This window comes from Lathamus discolor, chromosome 11 (assembly GCF_037157495.1).
Source record: "Lathamus discolor isolate bLatDis1 chromosome 11, bLatDis1.hap1, whole genome shotgun sequence".
Lineage (NCBI taxonomy): Eukaryota > Metazoa > Chordata > Aves > Psittaciformes > Psittacidae > Lathamus > Lathamus discolor.
In genome coordinates this window covers 3,250,365-3,259,415 of record NC_088894.1, presented here as the reverse complement: position 1 = coordinate 3,259,415, position 9,051 = coordinate 3,250,365, and the positions used below count along the sequence as shown (strand labels likewise).

The 9,051-nt window shown below is 48.6% G+C and overlaps 1 protein-coding gene and 1 long non-coding RNA gene across 2 annotated transcripts in view; one reads left to right on the top strand and one right to left on the bottom strand.

Annotated features, from left to right (window-relative positions):
- The window catches only part of RPS21 (ribosomal protein S21), a 161,539-nt gene that overhangs the window by 62,472 nt on the left and 90,016 nt on the right, over positions 1-9,051 (bottom strand). The gene's annotated exons all lie outside the window — the stretch shown is intronic.
- Positions 4,060-4,853, top strand: LOC136020695 (uncharacterized). The gene is made up of 3 exons (XR_010615455.1): positions 4,060-4,131; positions 4,235-4,415; positions 4,539-4,853. It is a non-coding gene; the product is annotated as an uncharacterized LOC136020695 (long non-coding RNA).

Here is a 9,051-nt window from a genome sequence, read left to right as displayed (position 1 = left end):
TGCCTGGGGCAGCATCCGTCTGTCCGCGGGCCTGGAGGGGTTCCCGGCTGAACGGACAGCGCTGGATGCTGGACCCGAGGGATGGAAGCATCATCTGTGAGACCAGGGCGAGGAGGCTGCTTTTACCGCCTTGCAATAATGGAAAAGCCCTGTAAAAGTGGGATAAAGAGAGGTCAAGCTAAGGCAGTTATAGCTGGTGTTACGAACATTTAAATAACGCTAAATAACAAAGGCATCCTGCCTTCGTGCACTGTGGATGCATCATTTCACCCCGGATTTGTACGGGGTAGCACTGGGTGACAAAGGATGCAGGTGAGAGGCAGCCGCTTCAACCCTAGAGGATTCCTATAGATCTCAGAAATCTGCTTGGAAAAGCCTTGTTTAAAGGCATTACCGACCTTTAATGTCCACTACTAAAAGATATCAAACCAGATGAGCTGGGAGAAGGGCAGCTATGCAAGTGTAGTGCAAGTGTACACAGCAGTGCAAGGGTACTGATGGCGCAGAGTAAATGCAGGTTTTATGCGTGTTTTCCTCCTTCTATCTGCTCCTGGAGAGTGTAACTCAGCTTCTCCAAGTCACCTCACTCATTTTGAAGCCAGGAGCTCCCTGCTTGTGAGCCTCCTGTCATAATCAGTGAATGGGAGCAAAATCACCAAGGAGGAGGATGAACTTTGGGAAACCTCTAAACATTTAGATCCGCAACAAAGGGTATCACTTCCCAGACCTGAGAGTTTCACTCTAATACAGCAGTACTGCAGCAGGGCTAAGCTGCTTCTAGAAGGGATGCTTGATGTAAGGATATCAGTGCTTTTGGGGCAGGTCTTTACTGAATCAAAGAACCCACCTGCATGAGCATGCCATGCAAAACCAGCAGCACTGGTCATTCGGAGATCAAGGAGCCAGATTTTTATCCTTTCACCTCTCAAAATGACAATATATTGTCCAGAATCACGCAGAAAATGGGGATATTTCCTGCAAACACCACTTTTTGCCTTCTCTTTTGACCAGCGCTGCCAGCTCCATCCTGGACACACACTGGGGAGACGTGCCTGCACCCCAGACCTCCTCCCACTGGTGCTGCTTTGCCCTTTAGCTGTCATTATCCTCTCTATCGGAAGGAGAAGCAGATGAGTCCTTCCCACTCTGGCTCAGTTTTCCTTCACCTTCTTGAACCTGCACCATCTGGGTTGCAAACACCCCAAGCATGTGGCTCTTGCCTTCCAAGGTGCAGAAGAGTACCAAGGCATCAGCAGACTGGGTGACAGTTGATCTCAATGAAGTGCAAAAGGATGATGGAAATGTAGCTGTCCATGTCAGGCTCTGGCACGACTCATCTGGTCAGGAAACACATTGTAAGTTTCCATGATCCCACCTCAATTCACCTGTTCCTATTGCTGCTGCTCAGATTTTCCCAACAGCCCAATGTATGCTTATATTATACCCTAAAATAAACCAGCCTGGCTCTGTGGATGGTGTGCTTTGCAGAGCACATGGTGCCTGGCTCCATACTGAGGATGCTGAGAACCAGGTGGGTTGCGAATCCCACTCTATCCTCGTGAATCAGCCTGTTGGAATGAGCATTTCTTGAACACTGGGAAAATGCCCCTTTTTTAGCTCATCCATCTGCATGCCACCCCTTGGCTGGCAGTGGCTCAGCCCAGGCTGCATGTCCTGGGGGTCATTTTCACCTCTGCTTTTCCCTTCTGCAGTGAGAAGATTAATACAATTAGGGCTTTATTAACCATTTCCTGACTAACATGAACCATTTCCTCACAGCCTCCAAGGGATGGGGATGGCCGGGCAGCCCCTCTCCAAGCCTGGACCAGGATGCTGAGCTTGCAGGGAAAAGGGAGCCAAGTCCGTATTCATTTCGCTTCCTCTCAGCTGAACCAGAGAGGACCCCACTGTCCTCTGACACCTCTTGGCTTTCTTTTAAACGGTCACGACCCATAGTTTGAGAAACTCTGCACTTAAAAGCCCTTCCTATCTCTTACTCCTCCATCTCTGCTCTGTCTTCTGCAATATCCATTTTTCCTCACCCCTCCCTCTACCCCTGGCCAAAAAGCAATAAAAAATTAAGTGTGAATTTCAGAGCCAAAAATGCTTTTGGGGTTGGGGTTTTCTAAGCAGCCACTGAAGTGAAAGAAAAACCCCTCCTGTAAATTATAGTCCCATCAAAGTGGCTCCGGTTGCACAGAGTTTGGCAAATGACAGAAGATGCGAATGTGAATTGAAGCAACTCTGGCGGAAAGGCTCCTGCTCTCGAGAGCTGGGCAAGGATGACAGCTCTGTATATTCTTGGTAAGCTTTAAATGGTTTACCCATAACACACAACTATGTCGTTTATCCCTTTGTAATTAATTCATCAATAATATCTCAGTCTTAAAGACAAGAAAACTTATCTTGAACTTCATTTCTGGCACAGCTTCTTGGAAAGAAAGATGCTGCATTTCTCTCCTCAGTTGTCCTTGATGTGTTATCTCCAGTGGGGCAGCACCTGAATACCCAATATGCAAACCACGAAAGTGCCAAAGCTGGGTTTTTCTCACTCAGTTTCTCTCCCCCATGATGGGAAACCAGCACCAAAGCGATCACATCATAATGAAAAGGCAGGAAGAGATGATTTGCCTGAGTCCAGTTGAAGTGGAAAGAGTGAATGTCAAACCAGCTGTGGAGCATCCAGTGCCACTAACCCATCACTGGTTTCTCACCAGTCTCCTGCTATCTAATGAGTTTCTTCAGAAAAAACAGGGAAAAACCTAATTCTTCAGTTTGCAGTGGTCACTGATCAACTCTTAGGCAAGCAAAAGTAGCTCTCTGCCAAATTAGGCTGCAGAAGCCCCTGGAAGATGATTCCCATAGCCTCCAAAACCAGCAGGGGAATAGGAGGCCTGAAATGAGCACTGCACTTACACAGACAAATTGCTAAGCTAGTGCTAGCGAAGTTCTATTTGACTTATGAGGCCAAAAGCTTTGGAAACACACGACTTGCCTAGTGCCTCATTGCTGAGGGGCCGTTCCATGGGGTAACACTCAAGAGTGGTGTTGCGCAGTGCCGCAGCTCCGGCCGTGTGAACCCGTGATTGATGGCCTTTCCTCCTGAGCACAAATAAAAGGCAACGCCATCAGATGTATTTGCAAGGATCTCTGTGAAATTCCCTTCTCCAACTGCAGAATTGCCTTTGGAGAACGTGGTTTATTTGGACCGGCTTCTCCCTTGACCCATGCCAAGCGCTGTGTCCAAATCACGACTTCCCAGTCGTGGTCTTTGCAGGGTCCCTGTGCCCAGCTTGCTCCTTGCCTTGGTGTGGGAAGATGCTGAGAGAGTGTGCTCAGCGTATGAGGGTGGGCAGGGGGGGAAAAGCTCTTCCAAACCCTCCCCTACATTTGCCTGCATTGCTGGGAGGGTTCCAAGCACATCCACCCCATGCCGGGTCTCCCCGCCCAGAACCTTATGCAATACTCCTTTTGGGAAGTATTTTAGCATGCTCCTCTCCATCACCCTCTAAAAGCAATGCCCGCACCATGCTCCTTGCAGAGATGAATGTGCAAATAAAAGCTGAAGGTGAAGGGCTTCGCTGCCTGCCTCCATGCCTGGCCTGGCTGCTCCCAGCCCCATGATTTATGCTTTGATTTGCTTTTGCCTCTTCCTGCCAGGTGATCACATGGGCCTACACATTAGTTTTGCATTTGCTTTTGCTTTCCTTCCCTCCCTGCACCCCCCCCGCCCCTTAAAGTGGGTTTCATTTTTATTAAAGCAATTTATTCCTCTGGTTGCCAAAGTCTTATCAAGTTCGGCATATGTTCAGACAAGTCGTGCCTGGTGGTTTTGGATGGGGGGTATTTGGGGGGGGGGGGGGGGGGGGAGGTGGGGGGAGAAGAAAATGAATGAAAGCAACTCCAAAAGGGCTGGAGCGAGTGTGGCCGGGGTCCAGCGCTGAGATTTCAGCTCCAGGCAAGGGTGGAGGTCAGGAGGGAGACAGCCTGCGTGGAGCTGGGGAGGAGTAGAAAAGGGGCAAAAGGGATGGGGAGAGATATTTACACCTCCTCGAGCTGTTTGCAATAGGGCTGCTGCCAATCTGGAGCTGTTGGTATTTGAAATGGCAAATGGTCTCTCCTCTCTCTAAGGTATGTTATTGAGCACCCCGCTAAGAAACTCCTTGGAAACATCAAGGGAAGACAAATCCTCCTGGTTGACGAATTAATTTTCTCCCTTTGCTTGACCCTTCAGCCTGTGCTGCCAGCAACGTTCCCATTAGCTTCGGCGGAGTTTGCCAACATCTGCTGAGATCCAAGACCCACAGAAATCCACTGGAGCCTTTCCATGGATCTCAAGGAGCTTTGGGTCAAGCCTCCTGCCTGCGGAATGAGGCTCAGGGTATGCACGTTGGCTGCTTGCTCGGAGCCTGCCGGTGAGTGATGAGCTGTTGAACAACGTCTTCATCTCTGGGCAGGGCTGGGAGGAGGGATGGGGATGCTAACTGGAACCAGCCTGAAGTCATTTGTTTCACCGCGCTGTTTCCCTTCTCCTTCAGGCTCCCAAGGAGGGAAGCAGAGCTTGCAGGCTGCGATGTCTATGAAAATCCAGGGCTCTTACTTCATTGTGTTAAAGCATCACAGTCCTTGAAGATGTTACCCACCTCCAAAGATCAACCCACCACAATAGACCTCCCACCGCTGCTTTCCTGCAAGCACTATGGCTCTGCTGGGAAAGGGCTGTGGCAAACACCAGGGCAAATCACGGCCAAAGAGAGCGAAATATCTCCGAACCGACAGTTTTCGAGCGCTCCTTGCGAGCTAAACATGGGTTTTATCAGCCTATGAGAGCTTGCAAAGATAACACTTCAAAGAAAACACGTTCTAAATACACTTTTAAAAGCCTTAAAATGTAATTCCATAAATGTTTGTGTTACTCGGGCAAGAGATAAAGCCAAGTGGTATTACTGAATTGTAGTGGGGCCGAATACCTGCAAACTCCCCTCGTGTCCCTATCAGATGAATGGTTCACTTATTAATCTATATCTGGATACAGAAGAGCCCTTTCCTTTCTCAGTAATCTTTCCCCCCCATCTCTGAGTGCTGGCTGCTTTGCTGCACCAGCAAACATAACAAAGCATCATGCTGACACCTTTGGAAATGTTGAGCCCTGCAAGCACCAACCTATTTTAGGCAGCGGTTCTGCCCACACTGGCACACATGCAGCCCTCCAACAGTTTGGGCTGGCAGCAGGATTTGGCCATTAGTGGAAGATTTTGTGCCTATTCACCCAATCTGTCCTTGGCTTGAAAGCCAACCGTGTCCCAGGCTGCATCAAAAGGAGCATGGCCAGCACGCTGAGCGAGGGCATTCTCACCCTTTACTCTGCTCTCATAAGACCCCTCTCATCATCCTGCATCCAGCTCTGGGGGCCCTAACACAAGATGTAGAGAGGGGTTTTTGGGAAGGGCATGTAATAAGAAGACAAATGGGAATGGCTTTAACCTGACAGAGAGGTGAGATTGAGATGAGATAATAGGAAGAAATTCTTCCCTGTGAGGGTGCTGAGGCGCTGGCACAGGGTGCCCAGAGAAGCTGTGGCTGCCCCATCCCTGGCAGTGCTCAAGGCCAGGTTGGACACAGGGGCTTGGAGCAAGCTGCTCCAGTGGAAGGGGTCCCTGCCCGTGGCAGGGGTTGGAGCTGGATGAGTTTCCAAACCGTTCTGGTTCTTTAACTCACAGCATCTTTCCTGAAGCTCAATATGGGGGGATCTGGCTGGGCATCCCAGCGACCACCACCATTAAGTGGTGGCACATACGAGCCAGCAAAGGGACCTTTCTCTGTGGCACTGCACAGCCTCCGAGGTTTTTTATCCTATGTGACGAGTGGAGATGAGGCCAGAAGTTTTCCAGCAGAGCTCGCAGCTCCCAGCCTTGGGCAGGTCCCCCTGGCAGCACTAATGGTCCTGGAATGGAAATCGATGGCGGTGCAAAGGCAGCACAAATTGATCCAAACTCTTGTCTGATGGACAAAAAGTTCCCAGCATATCATTCAGTGCACTTAGTCTTAAATAATTAACATTAGTATTAAGGTGCTTTTTTCTCTAAACCCCCACATGCACCCTTCTCTGTATTTAACCTGTGTAGAGCGCTTATCAATCTCTAGAACTTTCTTCCTCCCCCAAAACAACCCCCTCTGGATGTCTTTGGATGCCAGAAAACAAGAGTTTGAATACTTGATTTAGATCCAGAAATGCTTCCCTGTCTCTAAGCCAAAGAAAAGGCGTTTGTAATTCTTTTGTCCTGTGTAGTGCAGAGAGATGCTTTGAGAAAGGGTTAAGGGGTGGTCCAGGGTGTGCTATGTCCTATTGCAGCCACTGCTGGCACCCCGCAACCCCAGAAAAGATCCCAGGGAGCCAGTTTCCACCCACTATAACCTGCACGGTCTATAGGGAACCTCGATGACGACAGGGTTTGTAGGGAAGGTGACTCTACCCTGCAGAAAGTGGCTCTCAAAGCCATGGATGGCGGCTGGAGCCTCCTGCCTGGTGGGCTGGGAGATTGAAATCAGGAGTCAACAAGGATGAAGAATAGCAGAGGCAGAAACCCTGTGTTTTCTCTCAAGGAGATGTTTTCTCTCCTTTATCTAGAGCACAAGCTATCTGGGATGTGTGTATGTTTGCTGTCAGTGCCTGGAACACTTCACATATTCCCTTCTGCTCAGCATCCGAGGGCGAACCCAGCAAAGGCAGCAGCCGCAGCAGCACCATCAGCAGCTCAAGAGCTTTTAGGGAACCAGGGTGGTAAGCACCCATCCTTCTCCGAAAGTCCCTTTTGAAGCCCAATTCTGCGCTTATCCAAGACCATCTCTGGCTCCTTGTGCTCAGGGTGAGTCCCCAGCATGTGGGGGTGACAGGGCAGGGCACCGGCTTGGTAAACTCAAGTCACTAAAGGTAAATAAAGGCTTAATCACTCGAGTAATCTTTCCTAATTACCAAAGAAAAGCAACTACCCTGAGCCCACCCAGAGGCTCCGGTGTCAAACACTTCTCCCTGTGGTGATTGATGCTGGGTCCCCAAAATTCAAACTGATAGGAGCGTGGTAAGTGAATGCTGGTGGGCAGAAGGCACCATAAGGAGGTTGAGAGGTACCCCAGGAGGGTACATGTCAACGTGGGCCTTTGCTTTCAGCCCTGAGCTCTTCAGCCCATGGCTGTGAGCAGTTTCTACCAAAGCAACACGGATCATTTTTTTGGCTAATGATGGCATTAAATCATCAAGTAGAGAGTAATGAAGGAGAGAGCCAGAAGATGTGAAAGGGAGGAATTCAGAGGAGCAGAGGGGACCAGCCATCATCCAGGCAGGGTTGCTGTATTTATGCATGTGTTAATTAACATTTAGATTCATTAAGCATGGATTCTTGGAAGGATTCATTGATGAGGAGCTGATTTCAGAGCTGGTGCCAAGCAGGTCCCATCCTGCCCTCATTGTGCTGGTGTGGGATAGAAATGGCTCTTAAATGCAAATAAAAAGAGAGTTTAAGCAGAGCATGCCTGAAGGGGCACAGGCACTTGCCCTGGCAGCCAATTGACAGGCCATAACACATGCCCATGTGCTCCGTGCCCATGTCAAGTTCTGTGGGGCATTGAAACCGTTAAGAGAGGTTGATGAAATCCAGCATCTGGATCCCCCAGCCTTCACTTATGTATAGAAAACACTGTACATCATCTCCTGGATGGCATTACATGGCGTAAAGAGGTTACTGCTACAGAGATAGAGATGGCCACATTAGTTATGTGCAGCCAAGTGCTGAATCATCTGGGTCACTTTATGAGATGCCATCTGTACTTGTCATATATATTTTACATAAGGAATATTTCCAGGATGGTTTAGAGAGCATTAATAACATTTATATGTATTGCTTCTCTCATCCCTTTGCATAAAAAGCCAGATGTAGTTTTTTGCTCTGAATCCAGTTACTTGGGACTTTAAAAAGAGAAGAGTTACAGCTCAGACATTTCAGGTATCTCTAAAATGCACCTGCAATAGTTTCCTCATCCATCACTGTACTATTATTTTAAGCTTCAACATCCTGGGACTTCCCAAGCCTCCAAGTGAGCACTGATGTCCTCTCTCCAAGCCTCCTAGAAATTAGTAACTATAATTAAGAAGGTGGACAAGCTTCTCCATGGGTGGAAATCAGCCCAAGCCACCAAGCCTTGCTATTGTACACCAATAGAAGACCTGGCCCTAAGCTCTAGGCTAGGAAATACTGATCCAAGAACCAAAGGGACGTGAATAATTCTTCTTGAGACACTTCAATACCTTCTCCTTTGGCTTTTAGAGTAGGAATTACAGGGACTTATAAACACAGAAGTAACCTGATTAATTCTACCTGAACATCAAGAAATGAGGGGGGCAAGGTCAGAGACCGGTACTTACTATATCCAGCCTGGTTTGCCCTGCCTTTTTCCTGATCTTGCTTTTCCTTCAGGAAAAAACCCCAGCCAAATTGCCCCGCTGGCAAACTGCGCCTTGAAGAAGTGCATTTGGCCTCATGAGGATGCATCAAAATCTTGATGCTTAGCAGAAAATGAAACTATTTGCACTCCGTTCTTTTCTGGAGCTCACATAAACTGCTCCCCCCAGGGCACAGCCACGGGAAAGACTGGAAATAAAAGATAAATCCTAAACAGCAGTAAAACATTTATCGCTTTGGGGGTTGTGAGTGTTCGGCTTTTATTACTATGAAAATCAATTTACTGAACTGGGGTTTACTGCAGAATCACAGGAGTGAAAACCTGGGTTTAGCCGGCATCTGCAGCTTTGCTGCTTCTCCTTTCCTGTGCCCAAGGAAAGATGTGTCCCATATGGCCCCGATCTCTGCCTCCTGCCCACCACAGCTCCTCTCCTGATGGCAGCCAAGCCTCCCTCTGCGCAGTCTCTTTGAGGGGCTACAAGACAGTTAGACAGTAACTTTATACAAGGGCCTGTAGAGACAAGACAAAGGGGAATGGCTTTAAACTGAAAGAAAGGAGATTTAGTTTTGCAATTGGGAAGGAATTCCTCATTAT